We start from the raw sequence: 16,615 nt of genomic DNA on the forward strand, positions 1-16,615 counted from the left end.
GAACGGTCTGTGAGAGGGAAAGACAGAACAGCACCAGTCCTGCAGAGAGGAGGAGGGCATGTGGCAGATTGTCGTTAATCCCTGTTGTGATGAGCATCTGCAGATTATCAGATTAGATAAAGAGTTAATTATTGTAGAAATGCACCATTTAAATCCCAAACTTAAAACTGACAGCAGGTTTCCTGATGAAACAGTCTGACATGAATGTCATCCAACTCTTCTGGAGACATCAACACATAGGAACCATAGACTTTCAAGAAATAGTGTCTTGGAGTACAGTCTTTATCAAAACTCCAACAGCAGCAGTAATCTGCAGGGTCTAGCGGCTTCCTCCTTCCCCAGACACACACGCTCCTCTACACTACACATTTCAACTGGAACACCCTAGGGTACTGAAGATCTTTATTGCTCCCCTTTAGGAGTGCCCTCAAGGCTCTCTTTTCACACACACACACACACACACACACATACGTGCATGCACAAATGCACACACACACACACGTGTGCTTGCACAAACGCACACATCTACCCACACACATACACCCTTCTACCCCCCACACACACACTCACATACACTGCCACAACTCCCCCCACGCAGGTGTGTGAGTCCCAGACAGGAGATGAGGTCAGAGTGTGTGGGTCTGCTGGTCTGCAGTCAGAAAGATGGAGGTGTATGTGGGTCAGTACTAGTCTAAATGTGGCCAACCAGGCTGCTGACATTCTAAACCACTAAGACTGGAAAATAGGCCATTAGAGTCACACTTAGAGAGACCCATAGACTCATACGCATTTTCACTCTCTGGAAGAATGTTTGATATGGTTTGGATGAGGCTTGGTTCCAAACATTATCCAGAAAAAACAGTCAGCAATCAATCTGGGCATTTTGAAAATCGAGGTCATTCACTGTTTCATACTGTAGCAATGAATTCACACACAGTCACACTGTCAAAAGTGATACTTTACCTCATTGGAGAAGATCGCTTCACAGTCGTGCAATAAAGTTGATTGATGTGTGGAGGATCTCTCTACAGGAAGGGGTGTCGGGGGGCACACATAACTTCCCAGGGTTTTTTATGTGCGGTCAGATCTCACATGTGAAGTAGATCAGGCCAACACAAACCTTCCTCCACTCTCTTTACAACTTGACCCTCTCTCACCTCACCACTCACCCCTACCAAGAAACACGGTTAACAGATACAAAGTTCTTGTTTTTGAAACCAGACCTAATGTTCAGATTGAATACTGTTTTACTGTATTATTGGTTATTTTTCCATTCAATCCAATTGATTTCACTCTCTCCTTTCCAGATATTAGAGTTAACAGCTGACTCCCCTCCGGTTGTAATATGTAGTTTTCATGCAGTTCTCCCTCTAACTATTCACCAGAGAACAGAACTTTAGTGTGTTGAACTAGGGGGTGTTTTATTAAGTAGATATTGATTGTGATTTGATTAAACTCTCACTAATTTGCTGCGAACCAGAGAGACATTTAATCAAATAAAAATCAATAGCATCTTAAGAGCTGTGGTCCATCCCAGAAACAGAAAAACACTGTGTGTGTTAATGTGTTATGAATTACAGGTTAGGGGCAGCCAATATGGTAATGCATGCGAGGACAATAGATAGAGAGAGAGAGAGAGAGAGAGAGAGAGAGAGAGAGAGAGAGAGAGAGAGAGAGAGAGAGAGAGAGAGAGAGAGAGAGAGATGCGAGGATGATGGATGGATGCAGGAGAAGATTTCGACAGACAGACAGACAGACAGACAGTAGAACAACAGGAGGGAAAGGGGTAGAGAACATAAGGAGGAATAGATACATGGAAGGTGAGAGAAAGGGACAGATGGAGGAATGGATGTGTGAGTGAGAGAGAGGGAAAGAGAGAAAGAGTGAAGAGATTGAGTGAAGGAAAGGGAGAGTGAGAGAGAGGGAGGAAGAGAGAGAAAAGAGAGGAAGAGAAAGGAGGGCAGAGAGAGGGAAGAGAGAGAGAGAGAGAGAGAGAGAGAGAGAGAGAGAGAGAGAGAGAGAGAGAGAGAGAGAGAGAGAGAGAGAGAGAGAGAGAGAGAGAGAGAGAGAGTGGGAGGTGTTCTCAGATTGTGTCACTCCTACACGGTGCTCCAGGATGGATTTGTGTTCAATGGGGAACAATTGGCCTTGGTGTTTCAATTCCCATATGAGGAATTTACAACGAGGAGAGAAAATACTGGGAGCGGAGTGAGAGAAGAACATTCATCCCCCACAATGGATCTCAATGGGTTTATTCCTGCTGCTGCTTTTCCCCCCAGACCCGCAGGTTGTTCATTTACAGTCTTCCCTGGATATACTGAACTCTATGCTGGATAATGTGTTCAATACTATGATGAGGTGTCCTTCCCTGAACACAGACCCCACACCAACTGCTCACCACAGACACACTCTTTGTTGGTGGGAAGATCTGGTATCTTCACAATGTCTTCAAACCTAATCCATGCTGTTTACAATTTGAATATATTGTTACAAATAATACATCTCTATATATAATCAGGCTCAAATTGAAAACTGAAACAAAAAATGCTAGTTATTCAATTAAATCGATTAAGCAAATAGGATGACCCACAGAAAGCGATGCAATACAAGTTTAACTTTGGAGATCTGTTCTGAGAGGAATTGTGTTGTGTGTGCGTGTGCGTGTATGTGTGTGTGTGTGTGTGGTGTTGACCATATGTTCCAGACAAACATGAACAGGCCCCTCTGGCTCTCAATAGAACCTAATCCAGCACACTGGTGTCATCACATTATACTCTATTCACATTCACACAAAAATAAACACACACACACACACACACACACACACACACACACACACACTGCAGAGTCATGTAATACTGTTGAGTTTAGTCTACTAACACTTTTGTAGTACAGTAACATTAGCATTTATCTATCACCTGTCATCTTCATTCAGGACACCAGATAGATAGTGTCTGTACTGTGAGATCAACAACATTTACTGCAGTTTCCAATCTACATCAAATACAAAAGAAAGGACATGTGTTTACTGTATATTAAAGTTATTAGTATATTAAGTTTCCTTTTGATTATCAACACTATGCAACCATACTTCAAAAATGAGACACGTTGTGCCATAGATTTTCAGCTTGGGGATTTAGTAATTGCAATAAACTCACCAAAGCCCCAATTGGTGTTCTATGGCGTCTCGTTGTAACCCCTAGTAACCTGGGAGTCATCAGGTCAGAGTCTACGTTAGATGTCAATTAGACCTCCACCATACATCCTGATCCCAACACATTCATCTTCATCCCTCTCAGTCCCAGCCCTGACCCCCTGTAGGCCCCTGCAGACACACACACACACACACACACACACTCTCACACACACACACTCATAGATGTGCCATGCACGCTCTATCTATCTATCCCTAGCCCATGCTAAAGTATGTACTATGTCAGTACAATACCTATTACAGTAAAGGCATACCTTCAATTGAAATATTTACTTAGACTGTAATTTAATATTTTCTCAAAAGGAAGTGCTTATTTAAGCTTTCCCTAATTACAGTAAGAAATGCCTAATACTGTAAAGGAGACCTAACCAGTGGTAACATATTGCCATGCAGACTTGGTTCTCCATCTGGCCAAATGGCTATTATGGTTCATTGTCTAAAAATAGGGATGAAGACAAATTGTTATCATTTGCGAAAGCCCATGACAATAATGATGAATGAACACGTTTTCTCTTTCTGGTATGCCCTCTCTGAAATCATAGCTTAAGGCTCTCCAGTCTGTCCCTCTCTCACTCTTCCGATCTCTCTCTCTCTCTCTCTCTCTCTCTCTCTCTCTCTCTCTCTCTCTCTCTCTCTCTCTCTCTCTCTCTCTCTCTCTCTCTCTCTCTCTCTCTCTCTCTCTCTCTCTCTCTCTCTCTCCCTCCCCTCTCCACCCGTCCCTCCCTGTGTTAAACAGTCCTCCAGTAGTCACCTCAGTAGGCCAGGCCCTCACAACTTGCCCGGTGTGTTCCTGTGTGAACCTGCCCGGCTTTCTAATCTAGCAGACAACAGCGTCTGATGCAGTGATTGATTAGTAATTTGGCCTGACAATGAGAGCCCCTCCACCAGATCCAGGGCAGCCCCCACCATGACTAATGTCCCCCCTGACAGGCCCAGATAAGGGACATCCTTCACCACGCGCCCGGCCTGTTTATGATAAATAACATTTTTTATGGAAGGACTATGAGGGTCATTATGGTGAGAATAACACAGTATCATTACCTTCTACCTCTGCTGTTTCCTCTGGTTACATGTGCAGGCCTGCTCTGCTACGCTGGCTCAGAGCAACACTGACTGGAACATTGGGTTTAAAAACAAAAATCAGTTTTCAAGTTCCAGTATAAAAAGAGAGGAGATTTAAAAGAACATCGTAACCAGTGAGGTGCTTGCTGTATGCACTGTTTAGTTTCATTGTTTACATGTACACACCTGTTTTAGTACAATAATCTTCTTTACCTCAGTAACATGACTGGTTGTCACTGGACAAGGTGCATTTTAATATATGTTTCTCTTTCAGGAATGAGGAAATCTAGATGAAGGATGGACTTTATATATAAGTCTGCTGCTGTCATACATTTCTAAATAAATGTTGTCCACTCAGACAAGACTGTTGCATTTAATCAAATTAGACACATGATGTTGTACACACCTCACCTCACAGAGTTGATTTTACAAATACTGTATGTAGCCTATAATCTACATACAGTATTTTCCTATAATATAGCTGATTTCAGGTGCCTAGATTTTGTACAGATGATGTTTCCAACTAGTCCGAAAGAGACAGAGAGAGGGGGAGCGGAGGGGGAGAGAGGTATAGAGGGAGATACAGAGAGTGAGAGGGTGAGGGGGAGAGAAGGAAAGAGAATGAGAGAGAGAGAAGGATGGAGAGGGAGAGGCATGGAGAGAGAGAGAGAGAGAGAGAGAGAGAGAGAGAGAGAGAGAGAGAAAGAGAGAGAGAGAGAGAGAGAGAGAGAGAGAGAGAGAGAGAGAGAGAGAGGGAGAGAGGGAGAAAGGGGAAGTACTGGGCATGTGTGTGAGCAGGCTGAAGGGTTCAGAGCCAGTTCAGCTGCACCGCTTGACAAATTATTTGTGGAATTGTTGCATTCACAGTCACTTAAATAGGAATCTGTCAGAGTCTGCCTGCTCTGTCGACTAGAACCCAGCAGTCTGCACATTGTCCCCACACACACTGCTCCACACACACCACCCCAAACACACACGACTCCACACACACGGCTCCATACACACAGGGCTCCAGACACACACGACTACACACACAACACACCCTCCCCCCACCCAGCTCCCTGCACAGCTATGATGGATTGAACCTAATGCAAATTTACAACCATTTTATATGTCGATGCCTCCCCTGCTCGACCAGGAACATAGCTCAACATCACGCTTCAAGATGTCCGCCTCGGAACAGCCTGCATCATCGGCCCCCTCTCAATCTCTGCTTTCACAAATCTCAGCAGAATAAAGATTAATGCCCAGGTCTTTGGCTGGGTTACCTTCGTGGAAAAGAGATGCTTTTAATATCATCTTGTTGTCTGTCTTGTTGTTTGTTTGTTGTGTCCCCGTCCCCACCCCCGAGTCAAAAAAGCCTTTTTGAGTAGATTTGGGTATTTCTGTTTCATTGTTCAAAAGGGCCGTCTCACTGGCAATAATCGGATGAAAAATGATTGGAAGACCTTACTTGCTTTTGTTGCAGTTTTGGTTTTTCTGCATAGAAATGTGTAGTGATATGCTCAATCATTTCACTTTGATATGTAATATCATGCGCTTGTCACGTGTGGGAATGGATCAAATCCCAATGTTTATGTTCCGAAGGTGACGTGAATCAAGTCATGTTGTACATGACCTCCGTTGCACTTTTTTCCCGGGCAAGTAAAGGCTTTCAGAGAGATGTCTCCATACCAATACATCAGCTCGTTTTGGGGAGGGGAAAAAAAGAGAGAAGAGAAAAGAGAAGAAAGGAGAGAAGCCAGTTTTTCACCCTATCAGCTTGGAAAGGCAATGTTGTGCCCTTGTAATTGAGCAGGTATCTCATCTATCAACAGTGCCACCCTGGATAATAAATATAGAGCACAGGCGCTCCCCTGAGATGTATACTGGAAGGGGGGTGGGGGGGGGGGTGAGGAGGGGGGGGTGAGGAGGGGGAGAATGTGGGGGGCAGGTGCCTTTCACCAAGCTGGCCCCAGAGCATCAGGGGTGAAGATGATTGTATGATCCAACAGGAGTGTACAGGTGAAATGGCTGTGCTGGAAAGGTTGAGCTGGTTCTTCATCCAGCCCTATGTCAGCTCACAGGTTGGTCCACAGATACGGCTGAGGGCCCCTGGCCGGTGAGACAACAGGAAGCAGATCTGGACTGGTTGTGTGGCACCATGTGACACTGCTAGTGTTCAGATAGAGCCAGACTGTCTGGCTCGGTGCATATCCAGCCTGTTCTCCTCACTTCTGCATGCATGGGAAATGCATGCACTTGTAATGAATGTTTGCAATGCCTTGCCTTACCCTGTCACACTGAGAGAAGTCATGACGTGTATTTACTGTATACGGGTAAAAGTAAAAACTGTGAGTGTACTAACTGTTTACTCGGTGTGTGTATGTTTATATGGTGGATGTGTGGTGCAACTGTCCTCGATCATGTTGTTAGCATGTCAGGGCCTTCATAAGCAGCATTAGGCTAATTAGCATGGGCCCAGCTCGCTATGGTGACATGCGTGTGGGGAGTAAAAAATGCGCATCGCGTCACACGTGTCACGGTTACAGACGCCATGAGTAGCCTGACAGGCATCACCACGCCAACGTCCGTCGGCCGTCGCTGACGAAGAAATGCTCATGACAGAAAGGAAGCCGCCAAGACGCTGCTTTTCGATGCCTGCCGTTAATTGGACCCTGCAGATATTTCTACGGTTGAGACTTTTTGTACAGGAGGACTGTACATTGGGAAGTATTGTATCTGCTGCCGACAGTGTTGACAAACTAGACAGAAGCCCTCCTCCTCAGAACCTGACAGGAGAATCAATTTCACTGTAAATGTGGGAGCCCACTGAATATATGTAGTGGGGAGGGTGGTGGAGGGGGTGGGGGAGTGAAGGAGAGGGGGATGAAACAGAAATCAGATTTAGACGCTCTGCTGCTCTCACTCCAAAATATTTGTCAGGACTTAACTTCTTCCTTTCAGTTTCTCACCCCAAATATTAATTTATTAAATTTCCTCTCCATTTAACGACCCCATTTGGAGAATTTGCGTTTGATCCTCACCGGGTTGGCGAGGCGTGACGAGGGCGGCGAGGAGACGGATCCGTCAGCGTGTCACATAAATATCTTATTAGCCAGCGATCTTATCATCATAAAGCCGCCCATTTATACAGTTAGGCATGTCATGTTGGTCAATTGCACAAAAACCCAACCGCATGCAATATTAAACCCTCAAATCTCATGCCAACTCCATTAGCTGGCCTTCTGAAGTTCGTTTTTTTTTTCCCTTGACATGCCCGTGTCATAAATCCCTCGTTTTTTCTCTTTGCTGCTTTCTGTCTTCTCTCGGGGGAGAAGTACTGCATTTGAATTTACATGTGAAGGTAGTCAGTCACCAAAGAGAAGAAGAGAGAGAGAGAGATAGAGAGAGAGAAAGAGAGAGAGAGATAGAGAGAGAGAGAGAGAGAGAGAGAGAGAGAGAGAGAGAGAGCGAGAGAGAGAGAGAGAGAGAGAGAGAGAGAGAAACTGAGAAACTAGAGGCATGTCCTCACCTTCAAAAAACCTCTGCCAATCTGTAAGATCGGAAGTGTAACTCAAACTTGGGTAAGCTATTACCAAAGTCTCTACTATAAACTATACATTACCAACTATCAAACCAACTTTCTCCAACAGTGCACCCCCGAGAGGGCGAGCGATAGAGAGAGAGTAACATAGAGAGATAAAGACGGAGAAAGAGACAGAAAGAGTGAGAAAGAGGGAAAGAGAGAGGTACACAGAGAGAAAGAGAGGGTGGGGTTGGGGAAAGAGAGGAAAAGGACACACTGTATTATTATTCAGTTATCAGAGGTCTGTGGAGCAGAACTGACACAGACAGGAGCAGATTTCCTGCTTCTCACACTTCCATCTGCCACTCTGCCATGCAGAGAGGGACACAGGGAGACACGCACCGGGCAGGCACACACACACACACACACACACTCAAACACTCTAGATAGAACCCCAATGTTTAGTTTATCAGTTGCTCACCACTAACCAGAGGATGGCCTGCAGTTTCAGTAGATCCTTCTTCTGGAAGCTCAGTCAGGAGGTGACCCATGCCCCTGCTCCCTGGTGGTTCTGGTTGTGGGCAGCACTATGATCTGATGGACACTGTGGACCACAAACAGAATCCATTTTCTTCTCATCCCTACAGTCCATCCTGAAAAAACATATAATTATTGGTTTTGTTGATGTTGTTGATCATCTAAATCACTTTAGATGACTTTACACCTAATGTATAGATATAAACAAACACACACATACACAAACATACACACTCAAACACACACACAGACATATAAACATGCACACACATAAACAGGCATACACACATACATAAACCAAGCACATTCATGTACAGTGGACAAAAAAGATGGTGCATGTGGCTGGTACCACTGTTGACAACTAGAAAGACCATCACAGCAAACGCCTGTATATATGAAGATCAATTATTTTTTAATTGTAAAGGAGTACAGTACACTAATTAAAACGAGTATATCTTGCCATGCCAAAGGCAAAATTAATAATTAATAATTTATTAATATTCACAAGTAGCACAGGGAATGTATTAAAATGATTTTGTGGATGTGAGGCTGATCTACCCAAGCCTCTGTGTGTTTGTGCGTGTGTGTGTGTGTGTGTGCGTGTGTGTTTGTGTGTTCTTCCAAGCTTGTGTTTCAGCTAAATTAGCCCTGCCCTCCCTCCGTGTGCCCGGGGTTGGCCTACTCCAACCCCACAGAGCAGCAGTGTTTAGGGGTCCTGACGGAGCAAGTGGTGGGTCTCGTCTCTCTGTGAACCATGTTGTCAGTGAGTTTGTGTTTATGTGTGTGTGTGTGTGTGTGTGTGTGTGTGTGTGTGCGTGAGTGTGTGTTCATGTGTGTATGTCAAGGCATTCAAAAGAGTGGATAAAAATATGTATGCCTAACAGTTTGCACTACACATTTGAAATGTAAGCGAAAATGTCAAATCTACATACAAACCTTCCTTTCAAAAGTGTAGATATATTTAACATGTAAATGGCGTGAAAGGAAATACACAATCTAGCATCATCTCATTATCTTCTTTTTCAATTTTGAATGAATATTCAAACAACAAATGATTTGTGGTTATTTAAAATTCGTAATTAAAACAATTTGCTCCGCTATATCATCCTCTAGTTTTATTGTTCAATATCTTTCATTGTCGCGTATAATGATTCATCATTCTGTCACACACACCCCCCCCCCAACACACGCACACACTCAAATTGTTTCACCTCTAAATGAAAAAAAAGGAAAAAAGATAATGACAGTCTTTCCTACCATTCAAAAGTGTCTGTCCTTTAAAATCAGGGGAGAGTGAGAGAGGGAGGGGGGGTTGTTGCTGGTGGGGAGGTGTGGAGGAGGAGGGTGCGTGTGTTTAGTGTTTTTAATAAGCGTGCTCAGTACTATTGAGTTGGTTCCTTTGTTCATATGGTAAGATTAATTATGCTGTCAGATGCTCTCAAGGGCTGCTTAACAAAGATTCAGTGATATAATGGACCTTGCTGCCGCTTGGCAATCACAATCAGCTGCAGACAATTTCAAATCCTCCTTTACACACTGGCAACCCCAGCAGCCTTTTCATCAAAAAGAAAGTCATTTTTGCCCAACAGACGGCAAGGCATCATTCACTCTCATCCAGAGATATGCATACTGTAGGTTCCACACACTCACTGTCTTGTAATCACACATGCACGCACGCACGAGCACACACACACACACACACACACACACATAGAAGTTGCCGGCGTTGTAACTGCTGCATTGTGTGTCATTCCCATTCATTACTGAGGGGGGTAACGCAGAGCAGCCTGGAGACTGAGGACTTGCCTTCAAGGACAGACAAAACAAGGAAACATAATTGAACGACACACAGGATTTGAACTCTCGTATTGTCATCGACTCCCTCCGCCGCTCACGTCCTCCCCACCACCTCCCTCCCTCCTCCTCCATCCCTTCCCTCTCCACTCCCCTCATCTCATCCCTGCTCCATCTTTCCTTCTCCCCTCCTCCTTTCTCTCCCTCCCTCCCTCTCCTCTTCCCTCCCTCACTCCCTCCCTCTATGCCTCGAGACTCCAGTATTAAACAGAGGTTAATTTTGCATCTGAGATTGAAGATGTCTCTGCAGTATCAGTGTGAGGTGCAGAGATGAGATGTTTGTTTGTCACACTCACTGGAGTGTATACGACAGAGATTGACCGATACTGTGGCATATTTAACTGCACTGCTCACAATACAGTATCTTGTAAGGCAGGATTGTAAGAATATACACAGACATCAGCCACAAAGATTTATACATCTTAAATAAATAAAATGTAATGAAAGATATACTTTCCAGGAGGTAAAAGCCAAATCAATCCCAGATCTCCTCTAGGATAAATCAGAATCTTACTGGATATCAGATGATCATTGCAGCCATATAGGTAGGAGGGAAGGCAGATATTTCTGCACCCAAATGGAGATTGGGTCAGATAGACAACAGGCTTTAATCACGTATTTCTAATTAGCAGCTGTCCTGTCCCAGACTGGAGAGAGAGTTAAGGCTAATCTCTTTCTAAGACAGAATGTCTTACACAACATGACGCAACAACAAGCACACTTAGAGATGCTGGTTTGAACTGGCCAGAGACTGACGAAATTCCTTTTTTGTAGTAACTTCACACGTATTTTAAAGTAAAAAAAAACACAGGACACAAAAAAAAGACTAAATATAATAGGAGATACGTTGATGTCAGCTGAGTCTTAAATAGAGGTTACCATAATACACAGTCCATGATCAAGTCAAATGTGAGTCTTGAGAGATGCTGGTGGTTGTGATAGGAGCCTCAGAGACACAGAGTGGGCCTGATGCTGCCATAATCATGATGAATGGGAGCAGGAACCCACGTCACCAGCCCCTCCACACTTGATGAATGGTTTAATATACTCTTATTTAGCCAAAAAGAGAACAATGATAGATTTTCTGAGAAGCAGTAATAATCCACATAATATGCATTTCAAGTTTATTAGGTGGATGTATTTTTTTTCTTCTTCTTTTTTTATTTTTATATATATATATATATGTATATATACAAACCTAATTAACTGGTCAATGTATAAATTACTCACACATGTTAACCAGTTAACAATGCCATGTGATAGTATGACACATTAGCTTAAGGACAATTTCCAGGATGAATATTATGCCGATAAAAAAGCGTCCAAAACATACAGCATTTTATTTATTTTTTGCATTGTTATACATTCTGTCCTTCCACAAAAATAATCCATACTTAAACTATATGACACAGAGGTGATATAAATGTCTATAAAAATCGCTGGTAAAAACAGTCAGTTCATAAAGCATTAATAAGTGTCTGTAAGACACTTCTAAGTGTCTGGAGTGTCAGGACACAGCTATAAAAGGAAGCGCACTGCCATGCAGAGCATACATGACACCACCCCTCCACACACAGCTCCGTTCTTTACGGCTCTGGCCAATGGCGACACACCTGTAAGAGATATTTGCAGCATGTAAGACATAACATCAGTAAATTCACACATAATGGGACTTTTATGAAATTGCTGTGATTCATAAAATACCAGCGAGTGCAGAGGAAGAAAGAGCTCCCAGCAAGACCAGAGGAGGGAGAAGTGAGGGAGTTGAAGAAGGGAAGCTTGACAGTGCAGGACACAATCAATTGTTCCATAAAACAGACAGTTAATATGATAGAAAAAAAGCAATAGCCTTGATATATTAAGTGGCATGTGTTGTCCTTCCTTAGCGTTTTCTTTGTAATGTGTTCTTTCTTAGCTTGTGTTTTAGGAGTATACTATCTTGTGTATGACTTTAAGTCAACATGGATTCAACACGAAGACACGGGAACAGACAGGGGAGAAGAAGACAGGAGTAGAGTTGAAAAACAAAGAGATGGAGTTAGAAAAGAGAGAGGAGGGGAGATGGAGTTAGAAAAGAGAGAAAGAGAGAGAGAGAGAAAGAGAGAGAGAGAGAGAGACGGAGTTGGTTGAGGATTCTATCTCTCAACCAATTCTAAGTGTTTTTAAAGCCATGTGATCTGTCTTTAATTACTAAGACAAAGACCTCTATTAGAACTCTGCTTTTCTCACTTTCTTTATTTTACTCTCATAATGAGAGTTCCTGTTTTGTCTTCCTACCATGTGTCTGTATTTGTGTCACATGCATTTTTTCATGTAAATTACAGTATGATTTAAAAACTTTAAATGGTCTGCCACGATCCATGCGTTGGATAGAATTAATTGCGTCTGTGACAGATGATGTCAGCCGGTGCTGACGTTAGGTCATTAAGTGCTGCATACGGCGTAATGAGGTAGACATGGCCGCTCACGATTGGAGGAGTGTTGTTTACAGAGCTGCAGAGGTTGCCTGGTGCTATTTGCTCTGCTCTGAAATAGAGAAACCTTCCTGTCTCCAAGATGAGAAGGAGAAGGAGGGAGGGAGGGATGCAGAAAGACAGGAAATGAGGAAGAGAAGGAGAGAGAGACAGAGGAAGTGAGGGGATAGAGACGAGACATAGAGGGAGGGAAATAGAGACAGAGAGGAAAGGACCGAGAGACAAAGAGAAAGAGAGAAAGAAAGAGGGATGAAGAGAGATTAGGACAGAGGGAAGGTGACGAAAGAGGGGAAGAAAAAAAGCATGAAACACTGCTCTTTTCCTCCAACAACACAGCCCCAGCCGTCTGGGCTGGAATGGCAGTGGATGTGACAGTTTTAAAAAGTCTAAACATGTAAATCAAAAATAGTTTGGGCCTTAATGGATCTGTTATAGCACATCTATCCCAGACAACCCTGTCCAACGCCACAGCAAGCGGCAGTCCTGTCGCCGGGATGATGTTTACAATAATGGAGAGAGGCAGTTCAATCTCTCCAAACACGGTAGGCCCCACAAAACCACCTCCTCTCAGCCCTTTGCCACATTTGAAAAGAGATGAGGTTGAAAACAGCACTAACTCTGCGTACGAGGCTGCAGGAGAGAGAGAGAAAGAGAGAGAGGCACTTCACAGATGTACATCAGATACCATTTCACCTTGGCAGGGCGCTTGTCAAAATCAAGAAATATCACACGGGTGTTTTTTTTTTCTCTCGCTCTCCCCTCTGTGTAACTATGTTTGTACCCTCAGGGTGTCACACACACACACACACACTTATGTTAGGGCCAAATATTCTCTTCCTACTTGCTGACAGTAGATAGAGTGAGGCCACACACCTACCGCACACAGCTGTGACCTGAGGGAACAGTTTAGAGAAGACAGATACATTTGCAGTGGCAGCTTTTTTTCATTTGTTATTTGTTTGTCCTTGTATTGGCACATGTTAAAAACGGACCTACTTGAGTAATGTAAGTTGACATCATATTCACTGAACACAAGACTGTCAGAATCTCTTTCTTGCTTCTCTGACTACATGGAATGGATGGGTATAGAAAGTGGGAAAGACAGCAGATCAAGATGTCCCAGGTTGAAATTCCGAGTGAGAGGTGCCTCAGCATCCCAAGGTTGAATTGTAACCTATACAACTTGATAGAAGTTTTTTTTAATTTTTAAAAAGTACTGTCCTCAAACAAAGACACACACCCACACGCACACATACTCATAGATGAATACTAAATGACTAGACAGTTCTTATAAAATACGTGTGAATCACAGAAATCAAAACAAAACAACCCATGTTTGTTTCCCTGTGTACAGAGAGCAGGGAATGTGTTAACGTGTGCTTGATGAGAGCTTAACAAGCTGTTTTATTTCCTTCTCTAGTCAAAAGAGAAGTCCAAGCAGTATAGTAGAATGTACGTGAAGTATGTTACTGCACAAGAGGAAGTCTTCCATAGGAGACCACGGTACAGGGATAATGATGTGGCCTGGTGACCTTTCATGTGAACCAGGAGAAATACTCACCCAGTCGTGTGGCCACAAGTGCCAGGGGACAGGTTGAGGAAGGTCAAGTGCCCAATGTGTGTGTGTGTGTCATGTGTTGTGTGTGTGTGTCATGTGTTGTGTGTGTGTGTCATGTGTTGTGTGTGTGTGTGGACATGTGAGGACTGGTCTGAGCTAGACTGTATTAGATTGCAAAACCACCACTCTTCCCACTTACAATCTTCACCCCCGCCCCACCCCTAGGCTTCCAAGAATGCCTATTATTTACAATTGCAGGACTGTCCCTGAACCCCCTGACCCATGACCCTCAACGCCATCATTGCAGGGTATGCAGCATGGTGACCTTCCTCTTTGCTCGAAACTTTGGCAAAAAAGAACAAATAAAAAAACAAGATGGAAGAGTAGCAGGAAGAAGAACATTAGAAAATTACATCAGTGGGCTAGGCTAAAACCTGTGGAGAACCCAGGTGTGAGGGCTGGTGGACTGGAGGGCTGTGATCTGTGATCCTCAGATGGAGGCTGGGAGGTGAGAAGTGGGAATCTGTGAAGTTCATTTCATAAAAAAGTGGATGGTGATTCTGCTGACGAGTAGGAGGATGAAAAAGGTTAATTGGGCTATTATATCCTGCTGTAGTTTTTGAGGGATTTATAGATGTCCCGGACTTTTTCTCTTTCTCCCTCGCTTCTTCTTCTCTCTCTCTCTCTCTCTCTCTCTCTCTCTCTCTCTCTCTCTCTCTCTCTCTCTCTCTCTCTCTCTCTCTCTCTCTCTCTCTCTCTCTCTCTCTCTCTCTCTCTCTCTCTCTCTCTCTCTCTCTCTCTCTCTCTCGCTAGACCGCTCTCTTTCTCATCACAACTTTTGCTCCACAAAAAAAAGACATAGAAACTCAATTTTCTGCCTCCTTAACATATGCATATTGACTGGAGCCATATGTGTCATCTGTATAATGGATTGATACACAAGAAACCGTGCAACTCTCCCTCATTTAACAGGAGAGTGGCATAAATGTCAGACAGGTAAAGTCACTTTTCAAAAAGAATCGTTTGTCCATAACCTTGAGTTGACCCAATGCTCCATCTGATATAATGAGTTTTAATGGTCCTGTGGTTATCCGTGGCACCACAATGAGCCGATCAATACTGCCGTAATCCATCAACAGGAAGTAGTGGAGTTACATAGAACCAATGGTAAACAAACACATTGAGGACCCATTATAAATATTGGACGAGGAGGAGGACTTCTGAATTCGTCCATCCATTCACTATCCAAGTTGTGCACCACAGGAGCATGCAGTATGTAATGTCAGTCCCTCTGTGCTAATTGGACAGCCATCATATTGCTCAGAGCAAAAGACTCAGAGTCCATAGTGACAAGATGTAATGAGCGTGATGCCAAACAAGCACACTGACAGCTCCGACGCAAACAAACAAACCATCTCTTCCGTCTGTTTGAAAAATGTTTGCCCTTGGCACGCTCGCACCCTGAAAATAGGCACGTAGACACGTACACTTGCTTACAATGACACACATTCACAATCACATACATGTGCACACACCTGTGCCTGTGCCACCAAACACATACACACGCTCATGAGAACTCACGTGTGTGCGCTCTCGCTGTCGCACTCACACACACCCACACACACACACACACACACACACACACACACACACACATACGTAGTCCTTCTGTTAGTGAGAGGAGGGAAGAGAGTAGAGGAAGGCATGTTGGTTTCACACCAGAGAGTGGCCCCTTGATTACAGACCACTCATTTGTTATGCTCCCCGGCAAATCAGTGGCCATTCACATGACAAATACAGTGGTAAAAAAATGAACAGCTGTCACTGTGTGATGTGTTAATTTCCTGACAGCCTGAGCAGTGAAACCAATTACTGATTTAAGGGCAGGGAGAGAGAGCCCCTCAGCACAGCCTCATTAAACTGCTTCAAGACTAAAAGGATAAAAGCAAAACAAGGAGAGAAGAGGGGAGTGCAGGGGGGGGAGGGGGGGGGGCAGGTGCAGGAGAACGTCATGAGCAGTGAAAGTTTCTCATTCTCTTTCTCTCGTTCTCTCTTTCTCTTTCTGTCTCTTTTCATGTGGTCGCTCACAGAGCACACAGTCTCTATGAAGGACACAGCTCCTCTGACTGTGGTTCAGAGGTCCTGCCCTTGTCCTCCCCTTGACAGGCTCTCTGCCTCTCCTCTACTCATCCTTCTCCTTCATCTGGGACTTGCCTCACTCCTCGTCCCCCTTCTCTCCTTGCATCCTCTCCCCGTTATCCTTTCTTCACCTCTCCTCTCTGCCCTCTCGCCCCGTCCCTGCTCTGCCTAACCGGCTGATGACGCCTCTGGTGCCAGTGACTCTGTATTACAACCACAGAGAAAGAAAAACGAAGTGCGACAGAGGGAGAGAAAGACAGAACGTTTGA

The 16,615-nt window shown here is 44.0% G+C and overlaps 1 long non-coding RNA gene across 2 annotated transcripts in view; it reads right to left on the bottom strand.

Moving 5' to 3' along the window:
* LOC146247159 (uncharacterized) overlaps positions 1 to 16,615 on the bottom strand; it is an 82,135-nt gene that overhangs the window by 23,103 nt on the left and 42,417 nt on the right. The window contains exon 5 of one of the 2 annotated variants that reach the window (XR_014732275.1): positions 8,266 to 8,388. This is a non-coding gene — a long non-coding RNA (uncharacterized LOC146247159). Of the gene's footprint in view, positions 1 to 8,265; positions 8,389 to 11,496; positions 11,789 to 16,615 lie in introns of those variants that run through there. The other variant, XR_014732276.1, reaches the window with a different exon arrangement.

The sequence above is a fragment of the Hypomesus nipponensis genome, chromosome 19 (genome assembly GCF_054491055.1).
Source record: "Hypomesus nipponensis isolate SF chromosome 19, ASM5449105v1, whole genome shotgun sequence".
NCBI lineage: Eukaryota > Metazoa > Chordata > Actinopteri > Osmeriformes > Osmeridae > Hypomesus > Hypomesus nipponensis.